This window comes from Magallana gigas, chromosome 4, assembly GCF_963853765.1.
Source record: "Magallana gigas chromosome 4, xbMagGiga1.1, whole genome shotgun sequence".
Classification (NCBI taxonomy): Eukaryota; Metazoa; Mollusca; class Bivalvia; order Ostreida; family Ostreidae; genus Magallana; species Magallana gigas.
Genome location: NC_088856.1, coordinates 49,705,617 through 49,732,509, shown reverse-complemented (window position 1 = coordinate 49,732,509; position 26,893 = coordinate 49,705,617). Strand labels below are relative to the sequence as shown.

Sequence of the window (26,893 nt, the reverse complement as noted above, 5' to 3'; positions counted from 1 at the left end):
ATAAGGAATCATTCTTTGATGAGGTGATCAAATACGGTCGAGGTAATAAACTCCAATTAATCCCGAAGTGCTTTATGATAGAATTGATCCTGCAGACCGTATTTGATCACCTCATATTATTCAAGGAATGATTTCCTCATTACTTATATTTATATTATTTTAAGGAATTGTACGATTAAATATTTTAAAAATAATCATTGATGAAATGTATTGGACTATATATACATTGCAAAGTCGGTTCGTTGTTTTATCACAGCCAAAGACAATGAAAAAAGTAAATTTGTACATACATATAATCTTGTTACTTTTGTCATTTCTCTAATGATTAAAAGATCTTCGAATATTTTATACTTTTTTGTTGTTAAAAGAGTCCAACTCACAACAGCTTCTGTTTTATCCTATAAAAAATCGTTTCAATCCCTTTTTTGAAATGTAAATTTGCTGATTAACTCTTTTGATCTTGAATTGTCAAAGTAGACCCTTATTGGTGTTAGCATGATAAAACCGAAGATTCCAGTATATTAAAGAATTTTTAATCAGCTACCGGGGAAAAATCGCAACTTTAAAAGATCTAAACCATTAGAGAATGAAACAATACCTGGCAATATTTCATTTGTCTTTTTAGTAAAACAAACAGTCACTACTGCACACATTTAGAACCATTTTAACAGGAGCTTGGACTTTGGGTAGTTGTGTCAAACGGAATTGTGACGTAGGCTTGTCTATTTCATTTCTGGCCACTCAACCATGGCTCTTTGAAATCAACAAGATTTGTCTGGCTTTTGAGCTAAGACTACGCATTTTGTATAAATTTCACTTAAATCCAGCTTCATATTTAACTTGTTTTGACGCAAATAATAAGCCCTGAGAACTAAATCGTATATACAGTGTACAGATATTTATTTTCACAACATTTTAATAGCGATTGTAAAAGCCCATGGATAGTTTGTATTCAAAGAATTTTAAACATGTGCGGGCTACAATATGTCTGGCAGAACCATAATTTTGTCAATATAGAATGGTTATATGCTATACTGTAAACCAAAGATTAAAAGACCAATTTATGCAAATATGGTCCAATGATATAAATTGTTCTTCCAGAGGTCATGTGTATAAACTTTTAAAACCAAATTTTGGCTTTGAGAAGTATCTTGATATTTTACCTGTAAAACTAAGAAAAAAATTCATTAGATTTAAAGGTCTCATTGGTGATGAATTTCATTATATTTTAGAATGTTCGGCCCTAGAAGAAATAAAAAAATACCTAAACACAAAATATTGGAAAAGACCAAATTTTCATAAGTTCTCTGAACTCATGAACAATTGCAATTGTAAAACGTTTTGAAAATTTGTGTGTATTTATTTCAAATATTTTTAATGCTGTTTGCTCCTCTTAGTTATTTTCCTATTTTGATCCTTTATACCAAAGTCTTACATAAGCAGTGATTCTAAAGTATGTCCTTTTTTTATTTATATTTTTTCCCTGTATGAAAATGTACCTGTTTATATGTACCTCTGACGATTTGTATTTATGTGTATTATATATATATGTTCCTCTTGTACCAAATTATTAGGTTTGAGCGAATAAACTGAATTTGAACTGAACTTGAACTAGAATCAATGCTAAAACATAATGATGTTTAGGAATTCTTATGTATTTGGTTTAGAACCTACTTGATAAATTGTGAAGAAAAGAAGTGAAAGAACATTATCCTCAATAAGCAGTTTATACATAGAACATGTAAGTGAACATTAAAGTTATTCCACTATATTTACATTTTCCAGTGTATTTGCATGTGATAACACTACGTATCGATTTTGTACTATAAAACACATAACTTCTTAAGACGCAATATTGAGGCACCAGCGGTGTTTGCTTATTTATATTTAAATATTTAATCGTACGATGGCTTAAAATTATATAAATATAAGTAATAAGGAATCGTTCTTTGAATATTATGAGGTGATAATTTCGGTCGGGGCGTGATCAAATCTATCATAAAGCCCTCCGGGCCTTATTGGATTTGATCACGCCCCGGCCGAAATTATCACCTCCTCATAATACTCAAAGAATGATTCCTTATTCCTTTAGTTATATGATTTGGATTATGAAGCTGGTTAAGTGTTAACTGGTATGCTATCAGTAAAACTATAATCTGATTTTTTGTTGTTGCTGATACCACTGTGAACCGATGGCAATTGTACATAAAATATTACGAAATAAAGTACTTATATAATTATTTTTTTTTTTGCAAAGAACCTTAACTCTTCAAACCATCTTTTATTTTATTGAAGAAATACGTCTTTTATGAATCTAAAAAATGATTTGACGTTGAAATATACTCTGATTATATACTCATGTAAGAACATTTAAGCAAGTAAGTACACAATTTATTATAGTGACATGTGTTCAAACAAATACCATAAATTATATATGAAATACAAAATAAATAATGAAACGCCCGGTCCATTGGGCCTTATGTCACTGCAAATACAATTATAACATAAATACACATATTACGCATTGTGTTTTTATACATTACAATGATCGTCTGTAAAGGTAAACTTCAAGTAGATATTTAGAGATTTGGCTCGGAAAATTTGACAGTCAATTCAATTCAATTCTGTTTATTTCGCTCACACCATGGAATGGTACATGAGGTCAATCATTATATACAGTTCAAAAGTTAGAGGTACATTGTATAAATAAATAGATAAGTAGTAGATAAATAGTAAATAAGCATAAATATACAATATATACAATGAAGATAGGAAAAAGTATAATAATGGAGGACAGACTATTATATCAAACTGTATATTTTGATAATAAAATAACATAATTTTTTCAGGTTTGTAGCATTTGAACAAGACATAAGTTCACAAAACTTAATAGTATTTGGTGCTGACCAGTATTTATCATCAAGATATTTACATCTAAATGTCAATAGTTCTTTACATTCCAGAATATAATGAAATTCGTCAGTAATTTGACCAGAATTACACAGTTTACACACTCTTTGGTTTAATTAAAGGTGTATTGTACCATCTCCCAGTCTCCACTGGGAGATGGTGATTTGAGGTTCTAAATTTCATAAAAACCTTTCTGAGCCTAAGTGGCAATATATTAATGTTATTTTAGAATGACACTCGTCTTCTATTAAGGAATAATGAATCACTCTTTGAGTATTATGAGGTGATAATTTTGGTCGGGGCGTGACCAAATCCAATAAAGCCCGAAGGGCTTTATGGTAGATTTGATCATGCCCCGACCGAAATTATCACCTCATAATATTCAAAAAGTTATTCTTTATTACTTATACATGTATTCATATAATTTTAAGCCATTGTACGATGAAATATTTAAATAATAAGCAAGCCACGCTGGCGCCTCAATTATACACCATTTGAAGTTATGGGTTATATAGTACAAAATCGATACTTATGTTATCACAAGCAAAGACACTGAAAAATGCAAGTATTTAAACAATAAAATGCTTTCTTTGGGGATTCATTCGGGATATGAAGGTAGCGACATTGCAGAAAAAATACATAACCCGCGTTAGCGGGTTATGTAATTTTTTTTCTGCAATGATCGCTACCTTCATAACCCGCATGAATCATTAAAGAAAGCATATTTTTATTTAGGCTATATAAACATCTTTCTTTTAACTAATTAATAAACTGAATATGAAAAGTTAGTAAAATTCACTAAAGTACTGTTAATGCACATAAGTACGTTAGCTAAAAGAAACAGCCAAATCGTCTCCTGTGAGACTTTGAGTCTGACATCATCATGATTATTTTGTGCATTAGGTTGTTGGTGGCTACGACCAATCGATAAACAGGGCGTGTCCATTTTATTCCTGTCAGTATCTTGTCAGTTTCAGCCGCTGTAGATTTCGACCAATCGATAAACGGGGCGTGTAGATTTCAGTCTGGCTGTTTCTATAGAGCTATGAATTAACTATATGTTTCCGTAAGAAATAGAGAAAATAATGTTTAATAGATGTAAATATGTTCATTTAATGCACAAAAATTACAAATTCTTTCATCGAGAGCCCCCCCCCCCCCCATATCGCCCGTTTCCGTTTTAATTTGGAGTTTCTTACATCTTATTTGTACAATGATATATCTTCGATATTTTGAAATGTTTATTCTAAGGTAATTTTCAGTCTCAAAATTTGTTTTAATACTTTTATATATTTAAATCGCAATTTTGGTATATAATTTATCTTCTCTAGCCATTCATTTTCATAAGTAAGAAATTAAACAGATTGTTTTCAATTTCATCAACATCACAGACTGCATGATAAATTGATAAACCTCCATTGTCAGCAATCGATTCCATAATCTAATACAGTGTCTATGATAAGAGAGTTTCCATCCAAATTCCCCATGTAGCCCTGATAAAGGTGTAAATTTATGAACGCGAAGTAAAAACGAAGGGCCCGATTATGTACAGTTTCAATAGAATGATAATTTTGAAGGCCCCACACTTCACTACAATTAATCCAAAACTGGTGCTACACACATTTAGAACAATTTTTCAAAAGTTGAAATTCCTATTTTGATCTTTATAAGGTCAAATTTTGGAAACCATGCCTCCGAGAGTGCGTACACCAGCTTTTGATAAAGTATCAGCTTCGTTTTGGAAATTAAGTTTCTCGTGAAATATTAGCCGCCATTTTTACTTGCTTGGGAGTTGGTTTTGGGGTTTGACCGTCCGACAATAGCTTCTGCTTCCCGACACTGATGATCAGTTCTATGTCCTGATTCATTTGGCACGCTAGTTGGGATTTTTGTCGAAGTTTTTGCTGACATAACAACAGCAAAATATGGCTAAATTTTGATATAAAATTCAAAATTTGCGCTGCTGATTTTTACAGCATATTTATACTTTACGCATACGCAATGTATGTTGTTTGTGTTTAATTAAGGAATAAGGAACCATTCTTTGAGTATTATGAGGATATAATTTTGGTCGGGTGTGATCAAATACAATTAAGCCATTTATATAAGAGCTTTATTAGACTGTATAGTACAAAATCGATACGTAGTGTTATCACAGGCAAAGACACTGAAAAAATGTAAATACAATTGTATATGCAGATAATGTGATTCTGAAGACCTCCCTTCCCTATTCAATAAATTTCCATCTGCATTAAAACAGGTCAACTTTTAATGATAATTCAATAAAATGAACATCGTATGTCAACATAAAAAAAAATAATCAGCAGTATGTTAAATGAAATACAAATTCTTTTTTTAAAATAAAAATTCATATTTCGTCGGTACATACGTGTTGTAGGTATGTCCATACTAGATTTTTTCCTCATGCCACGTTGACCCATACATAATCCACCTAAACACAATATGTCTTGTATATTCTTACAAATGAGTAAAAACCATGGATTTCAGTGTCTAAAATGTAAGGTAAGTATCATGAAATGATTAGACGTGCTTCTTAACGAGTCTGCGTAGGAACACGCTCCATTTTCTACAATTAATACCATTACTTCGGTACTTATTATAGTCTTTCGCTTGGAAAACCGGGGCTTAATTTCTATAAGTGATTATTACAATCCGTGACCCGCTAACTGAAAAGTCTACCTCTGGGTGAAATTACATTCCCGAACCTTCAATAGCCGTCCCGGTCATTTTTTTTCATCGGCCAATCAGAAAGGATGCATTGCTATATAAAGAAACTGTGACCAGTAAAAAACAGATAGTTGTCCAAGACAAGTCTTCTGTACGCCACGTGTCGCTTGATTACCTAGGCGGAGAGAGGGCATTATTGTCAACAGGGCTCTGTAATTACATTATACCTTGACATCTTTGAATCTCATCCGTGAAAGGTACGTTTTCAGTATTAATCTGCATAATCGAATTTGATTTTTAATTGTTATGTATGAATTTTACAAATTGTAATAAATTCAAGTTGAAAGTTAAATAAAAAATTCAACTTACTTGTTTTCATTCATTAGCTTTTATAAAGCAATTGTTACGATAACAGTTTCAAAAAGCAAGGGACATGACACAATAAGAAACCAAAATACCTGTAGGCTTACTTAACGCAAATAATTTTGCTGAGTCGATCATGTCAATTGAACGACGATAAGCAATTGGAATCAATTCTGAAGAATTTATATATACTCGAAATGTTTAAAAATGTGTTCTGTTACACCCATTTGACAAGCATCACGACATTGATATTCTATTACGCGCAGATCAAAAACACTTTTCCGGATAAAAGGGGTCCGAAGGATATCTACGTTTGCTGGGGGGAGGGGGGGGGGTCCAATGCATTTTTTGTTGTTGGTTATTTGACATATTTCAGATTTTATTACTAAAGAATTCTAAAATATAAATATGTCTGAACTAAAATAAATAGAAAAATTAAATATATATGTGAGATATATGTTAAACGAAACTTATATAAATCGTAACAAAGGCTATATTTTGGTTTCTGAAAATTCGCATTGCTTCTGTACTGATTTGGAGCATATGAGGTACATTGTAATTAGAATCTACGTGTAATTTATATGGGTTTATGATTGGTCACATTGGGAACTTTGATTCATTATCATATTGGATTTGTCCCAAATTAAGATAATTTGTCATTAGTAAACGAACTGTCTGCCTCCTCTGTTCATTATTATTTTCCTACATTCAATCAAGGGTCAAGACTGTTTCCAATTCAATTCTTTATTCGCTCAAGACCAGTTCACTGGTATTTGAGGTTCAAAATCAGTATAAACAAATGTACACCAATACAGTCAAGGATTACATGTACAGTAGAAGTAATAATGACAAAAAAAGGTTAAAATCACAATACAATAGGTTGTTAAAGTTGGTTTCTGGAAGAAAAGACTTTGAAAATTTTCTTAATAAATATTGACAAGTTTTTTAGTTTTTCTACATTAAAAGTATTCATGAGCTCGTTAAATTTTATAATATTTGGGTTTTCATAATATCTCTTGGGTAAAAACATTTTTCTGTCGTTTACAAAATGTGTACATTCTAAAATATAATGAAATTCATCCCCAATACTATTAGAATCACACATTGTATATTTTCTTAAATATTTTTCAATATTATGCCATCTACCTGTTTCAATGGGGAATCGATGATTACATGTTCGTAATTTTGTAAACGTGATCCGTAGATCTGTAGGAAAAATCAACAAGTACTTTTCTAAATTGAGATTTATTTTAAAAATTCTATAATTAAAACATTTTGGTGAGTTATCTACTATACTTCTCAAATCTTGTACAAATTGATTTTGTAATATTTCTTTAACTATTGACTTAAGCCAGTTATAACTACATATTGTTTGATTTTCCCATATATATGACAACCCGCACGAGTTGAGTATATCATGTATACATTTTATCCATGGATGTATAAAAGATCCATTTTTGTAACATCTATAAAAATAACAATAGATTACATTAGTGAGTTTACAATCGTGGGCTGTCAAAACTTTTGCCCAGTACATTATCATTTTAATTTTAACAAAGAGTGACAATGGATACCTTCCAGTTTCTCCATACACCATACAATTAGGAGTACTAGATTAAAGATTAAGAATAAATTTCAAAAATTGTAAATGTACTTTTTCAATAATATCTAGATTTTCGTAACCCCACACTTCGCACGAGTAAAGTAAAATTGGGTTAATGACCTTGTCAAATAGGTCTAACTGACAATTAATTGGTAGGCTAAAATAACGTATTTTTCGTAAAACACCATATAATGCCTTTGACGCTTGTTCTACTAAATGCTTTTTAGCATTATTAAATTTTCCACTTCTTGATAAAACAATACCCAAATAGCAAAATGATTTTACGTTTTCAATAGTTACTCCTTTATACAAAAATTTACGCTTTGACATTGCTCCTTTTGAAAAAATGAGGATCTTTGTTTTGGCTATATTGACATTAAGTTTCCATATATCACAATAATTTGCAAACACATCTAATGCCTTTTGTAAATTAGGCGCAGATTCAGATATCAAGACAGTGTCATCGGCATAAAAAAGTAGACAGAGTTTCAACATAGCAAATAAATCATCCTGTATTTGAAGAGAAGGACAAGTAAAACCCTCTATCTGGTTTCTTAATAAACAAGCATTCTGAGAGTATTGCATAAGCAATACACGTCCCCTACCGGTTTGTATTATTCTATGAAAGCTTCCAAGCACACAACTATTTCAGAGCTATTGTAAACGAGATGTCATGCTTTAATCAGAGATAAAAGTACAGAGGAAATTAAAACTATATAGCTGATATAGAAATTATATACAAAATAGGTAAAATAATACTCTTTATTTCATCTCCTGTAATTTCGCCAAGACTATTCTGTATTTGCTGGTAAAAACAATGCACTGTTATGCACAATATCATTTCTTACCGTCTTCTGTACCCCGAATCAAACCAAACAGTTAAACAGCCCAACCCGACAACGAACCCGATTGTAATAATACAAAAAAAACCCTGCCGAATAAATTTACAACACAATGTTTGAAACTATTTTACAGAATTTATTTGTTTGTTAGAAATGATAAAAGGAATGGTACAAGTAACGCACGATATTATTACTGACTACATACTGGCCTCGTTTATTCAGTACACACCGAACCCGATAACGAACCCGAACATTAGAAAATTGGAATATAAAAAATTAATTTTCTCGAAAAAATGTCAATCAGACGCTACAGAAGTGTAAACTTGATCTGTAGTTTGACATTCTGAAGCTGTTCAGCAAGTTTCATATTATTCCTCAAATGCATAAAGAAAAAAAGTGTGGAAAACTGAAGTGGGACAGACAGACAGACGGACGGACGGACATACAGACGGACGGACGGACGGACTGACGGACGCAGAGGAAAGCTATAGTCCCCTACCGGTTTCACCGGTAGGGGACTAATAATCTTCCAGGGGGTGGGTCGGAGTCCAATACTCATTTTAGTTTAGTTATAACTTAAAGATTTCAAATATTAATTTTTCTTTGTTCAAGAACCCCTTTACCCCTTCACCGCGTACTACAATGATATTTCAATTAATAATAATGACATAAAAATGTATGTGCTTGGGTATTAGCACAGTTTTAAGAGTTTTTATCATTAAAAGCATGGGGTCGCATCCGGTATTAAATATATCAGGAAAGAATTATCGTAGGTACATGATGATTATATACCTTGCATGGTTCTATAGTCCGTTTATTTGCAGATTTGACGTACATGTAGCGCGCGCCCCCTGTGGGCATCAATCTAGGAATACAAATCACGAATGACGCAAGTACAAATGTCGCACTTGCATCGAACGAATTATGAATCAACAATTTACCGAGACCCGAAAAATCTTACAAATGACGAAATATAAATGGTTATAAACAATTTTATAAGACTTAATAAAAGAGTTGAAAATTAGGATTTCTCCACTTACATTTCACTGATAACGCATTTAGAAAAGACAAATATAGATACATAGATTATTTAGTAAAGGAAAAAATCCATATGTTTCATATTTTTTCAAATTGAGCATTTTCCTACGTTCATATATCGAACTCTCCCGTTAAAGGAGATCAATGCAGTCTTAAAATGGCCAATACCATCGTGGCTTCTTAAAACTTGTTTGTATATATTCTTTTATTTTTAGTGTTAAATTTGCTTATTGGCTATCCAGTCTGTTTTAAATACACCGGGAAATTGCAACAAAACAAGGAGGTTGTGGGTCAACAAATTAACCATAAGATCTGTTTAAAACTTTGACATTAAATGATTGTGCCCATTAATATTTTGCCATTAACTAAGAGTTACCTATAGAAAAAAAATCCAAATAGTTTCCTATATCTTTGTGCAGAGCTCTTCTTCTACAAATGCCCATGACCAGCAAGCCCTCTTAATGGAACTCGCGCGGATAAGGCTCAGTTACAATTTACAGACTTTTAATTGCCTTTTCACTTGCAATAAAGAGAATAAGTAGTAGAGATGTAAATATCTATAGGAAACTACATGCAGCATTATTTTGTTTATAGTATACTTTAAATTGCATAAATCTCTTCTGTCTCGGATATTTACATTGATTAAGAAATATAAAGTCCATAAAAACTGGCCGGATTCATTTTCAGTACCACTGCAAAAATATATATATATAAGATATCATAGAAAAGATAACGTTTTATGCCATAATTATCTTTCTGGGTTTTTTTAAATTACTAACTGAAAATATAGATATTCCTGTGATCAACATAAGTATTATGGACAATAACTATCTGTTGTTAAGGAATGATATGATTTCATGTTTCATTAATTGATAGCGTATAAATACACAAACACGTACATGATCGTTATTTATATAATTTACCATACCTGTATTAAGCCACTCTCTTTACATCACTGGAATAAAACAAACTTTTAAGTGAGATAAAATTGATTTATTTAGTTTTTGATATAATCTTTAGTCTGTAAAGGTCATAAAATAATTCAAATGCTTTATTTTCTAAAAGATATAGCAACCATAGGCGCGGCTTCTCTCTCTCTCTCTCTCTCTCTCTCTCTCTCTCTCTCTCTCTCTCTCTCTCTCTCTCTCTCTCTCGTGTTTTGAATATGATCAGCAGTGTAGCTGAATGAACAGAAAACGGCTGACACGAAGCTACTAAGTGCTTCGTCTGGTAGTTATCACAAAATCTGTAACAAAGAGAAAAATCAAATGTTCTGCAGGTTCATAGAGTTAATGGTTTGTGACTTTATTTTATACATTTTCTATTTAGATATGGCGGATATGTTGATGGAAATACTATTAATCATGTTGGCGGGTTTTCCAGAAATGATCCTCCTGGACGAAGTTAACTTACAAATTCCAGGGGACTTTGGATTAAGTGGGGTAAACATTACAACATTTACAGACAACAGTATGATACCTGGAGTTGATATGCCCTGGGACGAATTTCGATCTTTCTTGTGCTCTGAAAATAGTATTGGTAATAGTTTTGGTGTGTTTGGTCCAGAAATGGGTTCAAATGCTACTGATATTTACCTGGGTATTCCCCAAAACGCCGAACTTGTTATAGAGGTACATTCAGAAAATCAAACAAGCTCTGGAACTGCCTTGCCTGAAGAATTCATTAATAAACTTTTAGATTTTTTTCGGGTTTCAACGGCTGGAATAGTTGGTAACATTGCTACAATCGTATTTATTGTTGTAAAGAAAAAAATACGAAAACCATTTTTTGTTTGCATTGTTAACCTTGCTTTTGCAGACTTGATATGCCTGTTAACATATTTAAAACTAGTCAAACCTGATTCGACTTTTCTCACTGACCCATGCTCATATTATTGGGTTGAGAAAATCATGGCCATATTACGAAAATCAGCAAAATGCTTAGCACTTTTAGCAGTTCTCAATATGGGTATTGTCCGATTTCTTCTATTTGTCTATCCTTTAAAAAGCCGGGCTTATTTAACAAGAAAGAAGATTTTGATCCTCTGTGGAGTAAGTGTCCCTCTAAGTGCTGGCTACGGATACCTCGTCAATTACCTAGCTATTAACACAACAGGAACAATGTTCTATGTCGCTAGCGTCCTCCCTGAAGCCTGTTTCTTTATTACGATCGCGGCTATTTTAATTATTTTCTTTTACAAGAGATTAATGACGGCAAGAAGATCAACTTCGGCACAGAATACGAAACTAAAAATGTCAATCGTCACCTTGATTATCTTATTCCTAAACTTGTTAACTCTGGTAGTGTCAGCCATCGAAAACTTACAGTACACTTCATTCAGTGGCATTAATCACGACAGCTGGTTTAATAATCATGTTATAGGGTTAATATTCATATCGGATATTTTAATCCATTCAATAAATCCGTATATTTACTTTATAAATTTTTCCTACCTTAAAGCATGCTTTGTTAAACAAATGGCAAGGGGAACCAAGTAGGTTTTTTTTTAAAAACTGATCTAACCCATCAAGAGCTGCCTTTTAAATACATTTTAAGAAAACTAACATATCTGGACTAGCATATTAGCTCAATTTCAAAATTTAAAGACTCTTTTAAATGAAAAGTATCAATCAAAATGTAGATAAGAGAGAGTAATATTTTCAGTATTTTCTAGGGACGGACGAGCTAGATTTAAAAGGTCAAAGTATGACAGAAGGAGAAAATGTGCATATGCATGCAAAAATGTCTTTTGAGGAGCCTGGCTGGTCGGCGAATCACTGATCAGATCTGTCCTAAACTTTTAAATTTGATATTTTGGGTCATAAACTTAAAAAAAACCCAAACAAATGTTTAAGCTTTGAAAATTGAACTTTTTGTATATATTTTTAAAAAGCTCTTTGTCTAAAGGATGTATAGCTTATAATCAAAGTACTGAAAGCCGGACTCTTTTGATGTGTCTTTATGCATATTGTGTAGTAAAGACTGAAAATCTCTCTCTCTCTCTCTCTCTCTCTCTCTCTCTCTCTCTCTCTCTCTCTCTCTCTCTCTCTCTCTCTCTCTCTCTCTCTCTCTCTCTCTCTCTCTCACATGTGCTTTCAATGTCGGCAAAGCGTCAGAGAGCGACCAATATTTGTAAGCGGTTATAAACAAAAATATGTCTGTCTAGCAGAAAAAAAATTCAACAGTTGCTGCCTTGAATTTTGCAACAAGCGTTATAAATCCAATCCCCTTCTCTTCAATGCACAGCAAAGTAGTTCATGGAAATTCATGCGCATTGTATGTGTCCAAAATGCATAGTCTTGTTTTTAAAACACGTAATTAACAAGAAAACTAAAAAACATAAACAATTCTCTTGAAATAAAATGACAATGACTTTTGGAAGGTAAAAATGACTGTGAACATCTTTTTTAATACCTGAAAGACGGGTTTTCGTTAGCAGAGACATATATATAATTAAAGCTCAATGTATTGCTGTGGCAACATTCTTGTAGAAATATGGTTTGTTTGTTTCACGTTTGACGTTGTTATCGTTATCATATCAAGAACTTGAATATAAGATAAGAGATTGATACATAAAAACAGGTGAATAATTTGAAGAACATTAAATGGACATTTATTAAAACACGAAGGGTTTGGACGGACATGTCCTAGAAGGCAAATGCAAATTAGATGCACTTCAAATTATGATTGAGTCAAGACCACCGAGTTCGCATTGCTAACATTTATCATATGAGATCAGGTTTTTGGGTTTCTATTTTATTTTGATCTAGATATACTACTATTTGCTAGGTTTACCCCGTCAGAATTCGATGGAGGCCAAAAAGGAAATCAAACGTAATAAAATTCAGCCGAGATTTGTAAGATTAGTTTAGTAACTTTGCACATGGCAGTAGAGATTTTTTTTTCTGGTCACATAACAAATGTGTTGTTGTTGAGAATTGTTCACTGAAGTATTACATTTTTACATAATATCTTAGTATTTAGTAACACAACATACGCATGATATAACGACATACAGAAACTTGCATCTATCTTGTAGAAGAAGTAATAATATTTTTTCAGACAATAAATCAACAAACTTTATTGTCAATTGCAGATCGGTGCAGTATATTTATAAAACAAAAAAGTATGCATAATATGTACTTACAAGTAGACTAGTAGTCTCAGAGAAGTGTATATAGTAACTACATACATGTAGTAAATATATAGCACGTAGATCTGCCCTATTTAGTCTCTTACGCAGAAACTAAAATTGAAGGGTGACGCACGACACAGTATGTAAACAGTATAGAGGGTTATTTTCGCCTGTGTAATTTTCGCCCTTCTACACTTTCAAACAGTGTCGTCCCGTCTAGAATATGCCGAGACGCATTTGTGTTTAAAGAGAAATCATACCAGACTTTGAATTTCGCCCAGTCTTAAATTCGCCCACGGACAACAAGAGCGAGAGGGCGAAAATAAAACGGGGGCGAATATTTTCCTGTATACAGTAGTTTGTTGTCGCATCAATGTAGTTTTCATAAATTGTAGTCAAACAAAGAGAACGTGCTTACTTTCAAGTTACGTGCAATTATTATGCAAATTTCGTTGTAAATATGCATTGTACAATCATGTTAAATGTAATAAACCTAAGGTTTACGACTGATTAAGAGGGTTGGATTGTTCTGGCAATTTTTAGACTTTATCAATCTCCCTAAGAAGAGCTTTGTATCAAGATATAGCAAACTCTTCAAAATTCAAAGCTAAAGTATAAAGTTGTTTTTTTTAAACCAAAGGATAGTCAATAGCTGATCAAATCAAATATAAAAAAAAATGGAAGCTCTAACGGTTGATTTATTGACAACCCATCCTCCTTAACTTAGAAGCAGTTGATTAGATACATGTATTCATGCTTGTCAGACTATTGATAGTAATGTGGTGAAACTGTATGAGTATATTCCATATATATATGTATATTACGTACCTATGTTTGCTTGTATGTTTTATAAAAGATAAAAATAACTGTTATTGTCTTATTTAAAAGGAAACATTGTATGACTTATTCTAATATAGTTCAAACATTTTCGTTCGTGTATTTGCAATGGGTCAAAACAAACATCCTTTTGTGTCTATGGACAGTTTTTTTACTGTTTATATTTGTCAACCAATTTTTTTTATGTATTGTTTAGTCTATTATAAGGTGAAACTGTGCTTTTCTTATTACGATAACAAAAAAAAATATACTGTAAATTCCTAATTAAACGCGAGGAATTGATATCCGCGTAAAATCGCTAGAAGCCCGTCTTTTACTTTTCAAACATATGTAAACTACATGATAAAATTTCGCATTTGCGAATATATGTACTCGCGATTTGATGGAAAACAATTGAATCGCGGAATTAATTACTCGCATAAAATAAGGAGTCTACAGTAAATTTTGAAATATGTTGTAACAAGTTCTATTTTATTGGTATTTTTTATTGTCAATTTTAAATATTAAATTTGTAAATGTACAAAATATGGTTTATGTTGACTGAACTATTATATTATACTTGTAGTTAATAATTATTGTCATTTCAATATGTTAAAAATAAAAATGTTCGTGGATGCTTTCTGTACAGCGAAAATGAGGTTATATTGCAGGGAAAATATAACTCAAGATGAAAATAAGTACACAATGTAGAATGGGTTATATTTGTAGAAATTTTCATTGGTATTATGGGTAGCCCTCAAACTAAATTCCTAAACCCAGACAAATTACGAAATACAGTCTTAATTCGTGGGTTTTTTGCACGTACTCTTAACCAATAATAATGAATAACACACCCTTGTAACAAAAGTTTATCATTCCACATTAAAGAGTCAGTAAAGTAAAAACCTGATTTTAGTTTTTGTGCATACTGTTTAAGGCCGCCTATGAAATTTGGCTCTCACTCATAATGACAATATAAGAATTGATCATTTTTTTGGCATGAGAAAATGAATGGATTTCAGCTATATTTTTTTGACAAAACCATAGACACTCAAAGTTAAAAGTGTTTCTTTTCATTGTATGATAAATCCCTATACCGTAATGATAACAATGCTGTCACGGTTGCTTCTTTGATTTTTTCACCTCCTAATTTTCCAAGATTTTCTTCTCTTTCCGCACTGCAAAATAAAAAGTTACAAATATAATTGTTTGCCTTTCAATATTCTGATGTGTATTCTTTTGTATAATTCATTTTAAAATTAAATACAATGGCCCTTTTTATTTATAGTAATTTTCTATATTCAATCTACTGTGTGAAAATATGTAAATGAAAACTGAATTGTTTTGTTTCATTGATTCTTACTGATGATTGTATTTTGTAAAAAGAAGCCCCCATGCCAAGTTATCTAAGGACTAAGAATATTGTGCCAAATGTTTGCGTCTGCTTAAGGAAGGAGTCTTCTCGTTATCAACATACTTCTTATAATAAGAAATTCAGGAAATTTTGACACAGTCAAACGGATCATGTTACCAAATGATTCTATCAGTTTAATCAAATTTGACATTTTTGTTTTCGCATAAAGGTCAGGTCAAGGTCACTTCCTTTTTCCTCAACGTAAAGGATGATAAAAATAAGTTTAGCTCTTTGTAGTTCTGTAGACATTGGTTTAAGATTTGAAGATTCTATGATCAATGAAATGATAGAATATCAGAATGTCTATCAGCTTATACTACTGAATTGGAATAAATATTTATACTAAAATTCATATTGCCTAGCCCGCATTTCCTCTAAATTTCTTAAATTTTGATTATTTTTTATGCTTCCAATAATAAAATATTTCTGAATTTTTATGTTATGAAGACTTAATTTAAAGATATGAATTGACAGAAAAGCTAATATATTGACCATTTAATAAGAGAGAAAAACTGATTTTAGTGATTTTTTCACAAAAATCAATGTATAGAATGGGCGCTTTAAAAAGCTTATAAAAATGTTATTTGATAGGCAAATCATATTTTAAAAACATATTCTGATACCCAACAATCATAATACTAGTTCACATTAATAAAAAAAAATATCCAACATTAATGTTATCGTTTTTAAAATGCTAAAACAGACTCAATTAATCTGCAGCAATTCTGAATTGCGAAATCTGTGATATTTTCTTACGCAATATTACGCCAAAATTATAGTCCTATAGTTGGATTATAAACATTGATTAGTTTTTCAATGCCAAGATGTATGAGAGTAAATAAGAAAGAAAAATATACTATTTTAATTTCCTTTCATCTTGATTTAATGAACAATTAATCAAATTTACGTTTGATAAGTCGAAAACCAGAAAAGACTCCTTCCTTAAGATGCAGTTTCGTAAAAATCTATATATACCAAATGATAGTCCATTGGGTAGCGAGTATATAACCATTTTTGTCACAACTGTTAGAGGGGAAATTTACCTTTAAAAAATAATATCCCATAGGAAAACAATAATTCCTTTGAGAGAAATAATATGTTAGTGCCAAGGTGGCATTTCTGCACCCTTCTAGGCTGTGTAAATCGAAAAATTCAAATATTCTATATGATAGACTCACACCTCACAGCCTACTCAATATTCAGGGTCATGAACTCTGGGGAGCATTCATTATTGTCCCCAAGAGAGACAACTCTTGAAAACGTGCATTGACCATAGTCCGTTTCTTAATCTTATTAAAATAAATAAATTGAGAAAAGTTTTCAAAATATTTTAATTATAAATAATACATATATCAATGAGTAAAAGGCATGACAATGCATGAAAGAAGTACATTTATTTATCAAATATAGTAGGCTGGTACATGTACCTGGTGAATATTAAATGTATATTGCTTGTAGTTATATTAATCTACATAACTACATTCAATTAATACACTGTATTTTGTAAATTGAAAAAAAATACACAGGTTGTAAGAGATCTTTTTTTAAAATGAATTTTCTTAAAATGAAAAACAAATTAATGAAATTGCATATATCATTCTTAAAAAAATCATAATACTAATAGACACGAAGTTCAACATAAATAAAGTGATACATTAGATGGATATGATATAATGTACAGCAATTTAAGATTTAGATGTCATTTTTCATATGAAAGGTAATTAAAACTCCATACCATTTAAACAATAAAAAGGTGGAGAAGGCCTATTTGTATCTAGTTGAATATAATAAAAATAAATTAATGACCCTATATACATCATTTTAAGAAAAAAAAAGTAATAAGCATGCTGTTCAAGAAACTAAAGTGATATATAATAGGAATCAATAGGATATACAGTACAGCAATTTCAATCATATATTGGATTTGTTTCCAAACATTGGAATAAAGGGGAAAACAACTTTTATATCTTATCTAGATTAAATGATATTCTAAAAAATATTAATATTTGTATTTGATGGCTTAAACTGAATATTTTTCTGTCAATTTCTTCTGTTCATGAACAAGACCTATACATTTATCAGACACTTTTATATATATTATGTCCATTTCCCATTGTAACAAAGTATTTTTGTTCTGTTTGTATACAAAAGATTATATTAAAAAAAACTTGTATAAAATAGTAAGGCTTAATTTCAATTAAAAAAATAGCTGTTTCCAAAAATGTTACATGTATATGAATATGTTATATAAAAACATATGTTAGATGGATGGGTAGAAAAAATACAAAATAAGTGCACTCGATAAAAAGGTTGCTGGTATTCATTATGTGAACATTTATTGTTGAAACATTTCATCCAGTAACATCTAAAGTTATGTAACATTAATAAGAATGTTATGAATGATGTGTATAGAACAAATTCTTCTGTGGTTGGCTCCATAAATCTTGAAAAGAATGTGTGAGTTGGTAAAAAGGCAGAATAAGGTTCCATCCTACTCCTCATGCATTCCATTCAAGAAATATTCATTAATGTCATGGTCTGGAAACTAAAAAATGGAATAAACAAAGTGTTAAGAGAATTACATGTAATTTTTGCAAACATTGTGCACTCATCAAATACTTACATGTATATATTCAATGCAGTTATTTCAAGAATGTGCTATTACTAACAATGTAATCTTTTCTTATATTGTACATACATGTATTTCATCATTTTGCCACTAATTTTAAACCCAGCTGACATTTTCGTTTTGTTATATATACAGCGTCAAAAGATAGTTGCATCATGTGCATGTACTTTCAGTAATTTTAAAAGCCATAAAAACATTTCAGTCCTACAAAACACTCTAAGTTTGTCAAATGATTTTACAAATGAAATATGTACTTATATACCAGTAAGTCACAAGTGATCGATATATACTTTTTAAAGCAGTACAATGTATCACTTATATGACAAAATCAGGAAACCTGGCTCAATCAATTCTGCACACACATGATAAATGTAATGAATGTGTAACTTCAATGGTGTAACTTGAAAGATATTTAGATTTCCAGAGGACAGAAAGATATTAAATATATTGAACAAAGATCAAAGTCATAAACACTTATGTAACATATGAATTTTTGGATGAGTTTCAACTATCAACATTCTATGTACACCAAAATAAGATTCACTGGATGAAATATCTGGTTTCAGCGCTGCGGAAACCCTTTGGAAACTCTGCGGAAACTTAAGGTTACTTTAAGTTTCCGACAGGTTTCAGCACGGAAACTTCAAGTTTCATTAAGTTTCCGCAGTGCTGAAACTTAGGCTGTCCATGAATCCAAATGGTTTCCGCAACGGAAACTTGCTGAAACTTGAAGTTTCTGCATGGTTTCAATCTCCATATACGTTTGGGATACATATTGTTTACAAATGGTTTCCGCGATGGAAACTTACTGAAACTTGAAGTTTCTGCATAGTTTCAACCTCCATATACAATTGGGAAACATATTGTTTACAAAGGGTTTCCGCAACTGAAACTTACTGAAACTTTTTATATTTTTGCTTTCACAAAAGCTGAGCAAGGTTTCTACTTTATGTAAAAACAAGACAATTTCAAACAGTTCCAAATTTATTTTGTTCAAAAATCTGAAATTGTTTCCAATAATAAATAAAATACAGCCAAGATACAATAATGGAGAAACATCCATATGGCAATTCCCTTATTAGGGACTTTTATTTAAAAAATGATAAAATTGCACAAGAAAAAAAACTCCCATAGAAATCTTTACATTTGTTCTTTTTTTTTCATCTCGATTAAATGCCTATCAAATCTCCCTTTAAAAATGCAACAAAGATCTTACTTTTTTAAAAATATGAATGCAATTTACAAAATAACTGCACGTACATGAATAAACAAAGAAAACTTCACTGTTACATGAACATGATACACTTGTCTCAATTTGTTTTGAACTACAATGAAAATGTACACCATAAAATATTTTTTAAAAGTCTAAAGTATCCATCTTTAAAAAAAAAAATACACTACAAGATAGTAGTTGACTATAGAGGTATGACCCAGATTTGATTTGAATATGTCAATAAATTCCAAAATGAGGTCAAAGTGACCCACTTACAAGTTGGGATAAACCTTTTCTTTGTTAGTAATATAATCTAATGTTTTACAATAGAACAGGATTTGATATCATTTTTTTGATAATCCATTAAGTCCAAAGTGAACTTTTAATTTTCACCCATGATGTACCAACTGATCAGATTTTAATATCATAAGCCTGTCAGTATTTAATAGATGACCCAGAGGGAGATATGAAAAGCTTGTTGGCCAATACAAAGGTAAAAATGGAGCAGTCTGTCAAATCATGTGCAAAAATATGATGTACACATTTAATTAATTATGCTGATTGCAACACACTTCATTCCTGATGAATATTCTTCTTTACACACGGTTTACCTTCCTACATTTCACTACTTTACCTACATTAATATTTTTAAATCCAAGACATGAAGTAAAATATACATTGTTTATATATGACAAGTATTACTACATGAACATGTACTTGCTTTTTGTAGCATGAATGTATAAAATAAAAAGTATCACACAGATCATTCACCTTACAATTCTCATCAATACCAGCATTTTACTTATGATATAAAAGCTAATTCCAATTATATATTAGTTACATAACACAGATTAAAATAAAACCCACATGGAAACAACTTTCCATTCAAGTAATTTTGTTATATAAAAATTGTAATACATGGGGTATATGTTGTCTTTATATATTTTCATATACGACATAATTGAATATTGTTTGGTGTATTTTATCATTTCTATGACCCATGCATTCATCTCCTAATGCAGTGTTTTTACATTTAATGTGGTTTCTTAATTTTTCATATATTGCTGCAAAGTTATCAATAAATGTTTAAACAAAGAAAATGGAAAAAAAAGTAGTTAACACTTATCAACTTGGAGGTGTGAGGATATATGTTACATGGAGTCTAAAATATTTTATGCAATATTTGCAAATATAACAAATTATTTAAGAAAATGAAAGTTAATATCTGCAAGGTCTAATCAATCCTTTAATAAGTCAAAACCAGGGTTGGCCGGGAAATACCACTCAAAACCATGTGATTTTCTAAGAATCTAGCTTACAGACAGACATTGTAATATACTGGTATTTGATCATATAAAAAAGTACTTTTATAGTTTATAGGTTTTTTGAAATGAGAATACTTTACAGTTAAAAAGTCTTGTTCTGCAGAGGATTAGTCGGGTCGTAGAGATGTGTCCATTCGAATCAATAAGGAGTGTCCTTGGCTGTTGTTGATGTAACCCGAGTCGTAGTTTATGGAAATAGGCCTTTTTGGGGGACTTTCGAGCATTGTCCAGACCGGTGAAGCACTCATATGATCACATCATGGCTACAGCAGACTTAGTAGTTCTGGACAGTGGTAGCATTAACATTCTTCTTCTTGCGATGAACTTGTTCCTTTCACTGGGCTGTACTTTATGTCTGTTCTATTTATCTTAAACATGAATAATAAAGTTTCATTTAGATTTTTAAACAATAAACATAAGTCATTCAGCCTAACATGTAATAAAAGCATTCTGAATAAAATTCTGAATACAGAAGCTACTATGCAGTTGCCAGTTGCTGTTTAAACTATGTCATATAATGACTACAGTAGTATCTGGTCTAAAATGTTTCATTTTATGTTTGAAGCTATGTTATTTCCATTTTGATTCTATTATTGTTTGTTGAAAAATGGAAAAACTTATCAACAATAAGTGTGTTTCACCCCACCCCCCCCCCCCCCACCATCCACCATCGACCTCCTTTTCAAGAACTTAGACCGGGATTTCCCAAAAATTACTACAGTAAATTATAAACATCCAACACATGTAGGCCTATAAGTTAATGGTGAAAATAATCAATTTCAAAGCAATACCTTGCGTTCACATCGTCCAGCTGGTCAAAACATTCACCCGAATCACCGAACAGAGGATGCAACTTATCACCGGAAACATTGACTTTGTATGCTGTCAATGCTGAAAAAGAAAAACGTGAAAGATTTCATTTTCCGGATTTAATTAATAAAAATTGTTCGTTACATTTAGAGTTTGTAAATTGTATAATGTGCGAAAGATTCATTGTTCGTCTTGTTTACCGACCAAGCATTCATATATTAGGGACGTTTATATAATCATATATGTGTATACCCTGGATAATCTTGATTATCATGCATATAAAGTTGGTTAATGGTTAACTTGGTCAAAACGTATATCTAAAAGAGATACGGTAATAAAAATTAAAACGCCGAACCAAGTTTGAAAAAATGACGCCATCTTGATTTGATGGCGCGAGATCTCGTTTACAAATTAGAGATAAATTAGAGCCTTGAAAATGTTATTGGGGGTATCTATATTGTGAATTAAGTTACCTTGACATGAGTTCTTCGTTCCTGCATTATCTCCTTGTTGTAGAGGCTATTAATGCTTCTCAATTCTCCATTTTACAACAGCACCTTCTTGTCCATTTTAACCTTCGCTCGGAACCATAAAGTGCGCCAATACTGACCAATCAGAACCCGCTAAATCTTGGAAAAGTGCATCTTGGGATAGTTTAAAATGAATAATGTTTAATCAAAATTATCATTTTTTACCGAATAGTATACTTTTTACATGTATATTTATTTTAAATAAGAACTGTCGGAGTCAGTATTTCCTGGTTAAATACGACAAAGTATTGGCGTGTGTTTGTTACAATTGTGTTTGTAACACGTGATTAACCAAAGAAAATGGCCGACCGTTTGTTTACAAATGTCTAATGAAATTAAACAAGTTTTAATGAGACATACGTATCAGATTTTGTCTTTAACTATATTTTATTTACATGTACTGATGATTTTGCCAAACTAAATATTATAGAGCCATATATAGTTTACTGACAAGTTAGTCTTGACTTGTCCAATTTTCACCGCGATTCTAAGCACGGTCATATTCTTATTCAAAATATAGAGGTGTGAAAATATTATGTTCATCCCAGAGCAGGTTCTGCATGAACACACAGAAATCACAAATATAATTAGATGCCGATCAATTAACGGGGTCCGGTTAACAGCGTTCACCCGTACGGTGAATTTACAACTACGATGAATTGATGGCAATTATTTTACAGTAACACATGTGCACTGATTGGTCATGCGATGAACAGTACGTTAAGAATACTTATGAAATTAAAATACAAACGCGTTAAACAAGCCGGGAAGTAAGATGTACACGTCGGACTGTACACTAGCCCCCCCCCCCCCCCCCCCCCCACGGATTAGGATTTTCATGATTTTGGGAATTAGGGTTTTTCCTCAATATTTCTGAGGATAAGTCTAGCCCCCCCCCCCCCCCCACTTTCAATTTGCTTCCGACGCCAGTGAATCATGATACAGTCATACATGTAGTAAAGTCTGAAATGCATGTAAATAATTAAACAATTATTATATTAGACTCAAACTCCAAGTGGGTTTTACTTGTTATTATCAACTGTAGAATTTTTAAAAAAAAATTCCTGTGTACATGTGTTGGCGTGGTATTAAAAAAGAAATGAAATAGCTCTAAACTTCAGGTTATACGAATATTTGGTACGATTTGTAAAAATTTACAACGACTTTACCTTAATTTGTTTGCTTAATTAGTTACTGTACCTCAAGGTTCATTCAAATGATAACTAAATGATTTAAGAAGGAGTCTTACAAAATAGGTATATTAATTTATTTTACTAAATAATTATAATTTACTTATCAGTTTTACTAACTCAGGTACACACAAATTGAAAATAAATTCCCGCCGGGCTCCAGTTATAAACTCACGCTTCGTACTGTGTATATGTTATGTAACAGTCTTTTGTTCACTCCTGACAGAAAAAACCCTGCAATCCACACAGAATATACAGGAAAATCACAGAGAAGGTCACCTGGACAAAGAATGTAAACACATGTATACACGTGCCCGAGTACCTAAGATTAATGATTTCATCATATGCATTAAACAAGATCAGACATCAGTTTTTCTTTTCAAATTCAATTAATTACTTAGTATAAATGTTCTTAATCGCCATATTTGCCACATTTGAAGATAGTTACATGTATACATATAGTTTCAGTCACGCTGAAACCTTACTATACATTTTAGTATATTCGGATTCATTATCATTAGGCTAGAATTAAACTTAAACCTGTTGAAAATAAATGATATCACTATTAAACTCAAATCAATTTTAGTAATAGTTTCAGCAATGCGTAAACCATTTGGAATCTTAACTTAAAGTTTCAGCATACTGAAACCTAGCGGAAATGTTCTGAAACTGATTGATATTTCCATAATAATTTACACAACTTTTCACATTATTCAAATTTAGTTTCCGCATTGCGGAAACCATCAGGAATCTTAACTTAAAGTTTCAGCATACTGAAACCTAGCGGAAATGTTCTGAAACTGATTGATATTTCCATAATAATTTACACAACTATTCACACGATTCAAATTTAGTTTCCGCATTGCGGAAACCATCAGGAATCTTAGACTAAAGTTTCTGCTGACTGAAACCTAACGGATACTTGCTGAATCGATATAATGGTTTCCGCATTGCGGAAACTATACATGAAACTTCAACTTCAAGTTTCAGCAAGGTTTCCATATAGTTTCAGTTTTGCTGAAACTTGATTTTTCATCCAGTGATTGTGTCAATAACAAAAACTAATCTGAAAAACAAATTTCCAGCACAAGAAATTCATGGGATTTCTGCAAATCCGATCTTCTCTGAGAGAGTAAAACACATCTCATTAGGTTTATAATATTTTCAAACTCCTGGTATTCCTTTCAGAGGTTCCCACCCCTTAAAATACAGATAATCATGCAGATTTGCAACGAGATGCCATACAAACCTTTCCCTTTTACACAAAACATTGTAGCTATTTAGATGACCTTGCTTGGCTTTCAATCAGCTTAAACCAAATATGTATGAATATTGAGGACAAGTTGTAAGTTTATTACATGACAAAGAAGTACCTTCTGGGCTTCAGCAGACTTGACTGGGTCATTAGCAATATCAAATTGACAATATTTTCTATATTCCTGATCTTCAGATCATCTGGAGGCCGCAGGTAAACCTGTAGATTAGAAAAAAAGATACACTAGCTATCATTACAAAGCTAAATGCTGTCTTTATCAAAACAAAAGGGTGTGTCCTAAATTACACTTTTTTATGGGCACATGCAGTATCTGAGACATAGTCAAAACATTACCATGATAACAGCTATAACAGAAATGACTTATAACTATAAAATTTGTTATGGCTTTTCATACTCTCTCTCTCCATGATCTCTCTTTAACATCTTTGTCAGCAATATTTCTAGTGCAAAGTGGCATTATTGAAATAAATATATGGTTCATGGAAGCAAGGCAATCAATAACAATTACATGTACACTGCAATTACACACACACACACACACACTCTCTCTCTCTCTCTCTCTCTCTCTCTCTCTCTCTCTCTCAATCGTATAATGTTATATTTACATAACAAATGCAGACCCTTGATTCATAAACACTCTCATCGTTAATTGATAAATAAGACATTTAGAACATCACACTATTGTTTTGATCTCGGCCCTGGTATCAGCCCGAGCGGTTGGTATCGGCCCAAGCCCGAAGGGCGCGGGCCGATACCATCCGAGGGCTGATACCAGGGACGAGATCAAAACAACAGTGTGATGTTGTTTTTATCATATATCTAAAATAAAAGACTATTATTCAAATTCCCTATAAGGAATATAATTTATCATGAAGAAGCTATTTAAGATTTTTGTTCTGATTTACAAAACTCGTTCGTTTTTATTCCTTTTTATATGTGTTAAGAACTGAAAGAGTTGTCGGACTTTGTTGACAAACCATCGTCGTTTGAAATACAGTAGAAGGGAGTCTATCGTCTGAGATGAAGCACTATCTTCTAGAATTCAAAATTTTTGAGAGAGAAACTTCCATTCTACGCAACTTCGTGATGAGTCAAATTCTTTCACTGGGATTTCGTAAGTTTCCTGCATGTCAGATTCCATTCATAAAAACCCATACTGTTTAAAGCAAGTTGTTTGAAAACGTTCTTAAAGGAAGTGAACATGAAAAAATTATCAAGGGCTCAAATTTGTCTGTTTGATGTGTATAATGATATCTGAATACCGTTTAGACAGAGCTTTCCTCAGTAAGAAGATAAACACTTAGAATAACAAATTCTTGTAATCCATGAGCGCTGCCATTAAAATCATTACCTCCCTGCTGGGTTATCTCTAAGCATCTAAGAGAGGGCAGCACTGATGCTGACGTCAGTGAGACACATTACATTTTTACACACGTTTAGTAACAGAGATAAAATGCCATCATCAAAATGTTGAAACTTGCAATGGATGTAAGAGTTGTCATTTTTAAACAGTGTTTATGGAGGAAGATTTTGGATCTCAGAATGCATTCACACCAGCAGTTAATGTGACATGTAACTTGAATGGAATGTTCGTGGATCAGTGTTATTATGACCTATTTTTTCTTGCACTCGGGAATTTCTTGTTTATGAGTTTGAACATTGTGTGCTACATAAATGAGCACACAAGGTGCATTGCTCAGCATCCTGACTTTTAAAAAGTGTCTTAGTCCTGTTATTCTTCTGATAGCATAAACAGAACCGGCGTACATATATCATCAAGATCTTATTTATCAAAAAAGATAAAAACAAATCAGAAAAATTTCCAGGGCATTGGAATAAAAAGTAACGGTAAGAAACCCCACAAAGAAAATGAAATTACATTTTTATATTAATTTAAATTGAAATCTACAAACAGCATTTTATTTATGTAAACACTGACTGCCACATCTCCGTACAAACATCTGGAATGCGATGGTCTCATATTTCACAAATTAATTTATCTATTTATTTTTTGCACAAATCATATATAGTTATCTGAGGTTCATTTGTGAAAATGTACTAAATCCTTGTCTTCTCATGACAGTACACAAAATTTTTCTTTACATCAAGGC

The 26,893-nt window shown here is 31.8% G+C and overlaps 1 long non-coding RNA gene across 1 annotated transcript; it reads right to left on the bottom strand.

Moving 5' to 3' along the window:
- Positions 1 to 20,833: 20,833 nt before the first annotated feature.
- LOC136274888 (uncharacterized) lies at positions 20,834 to 23,095 on the bottom strand. The gene is made up of 3 exons (XR_010713338.1): positions 22,260 to 23,095; positions 21,768 to 21,867; positions 20,834 to 21,344 (listed from the first exon to the last, which is right to left on the bottom strand). It is a non-coding gene; the product is annotated as an uncharacterized lncRNA (long non-coding RNA).
- Positions 23,096 to 26,893: the final 3,798 nt, after the last annotated feature.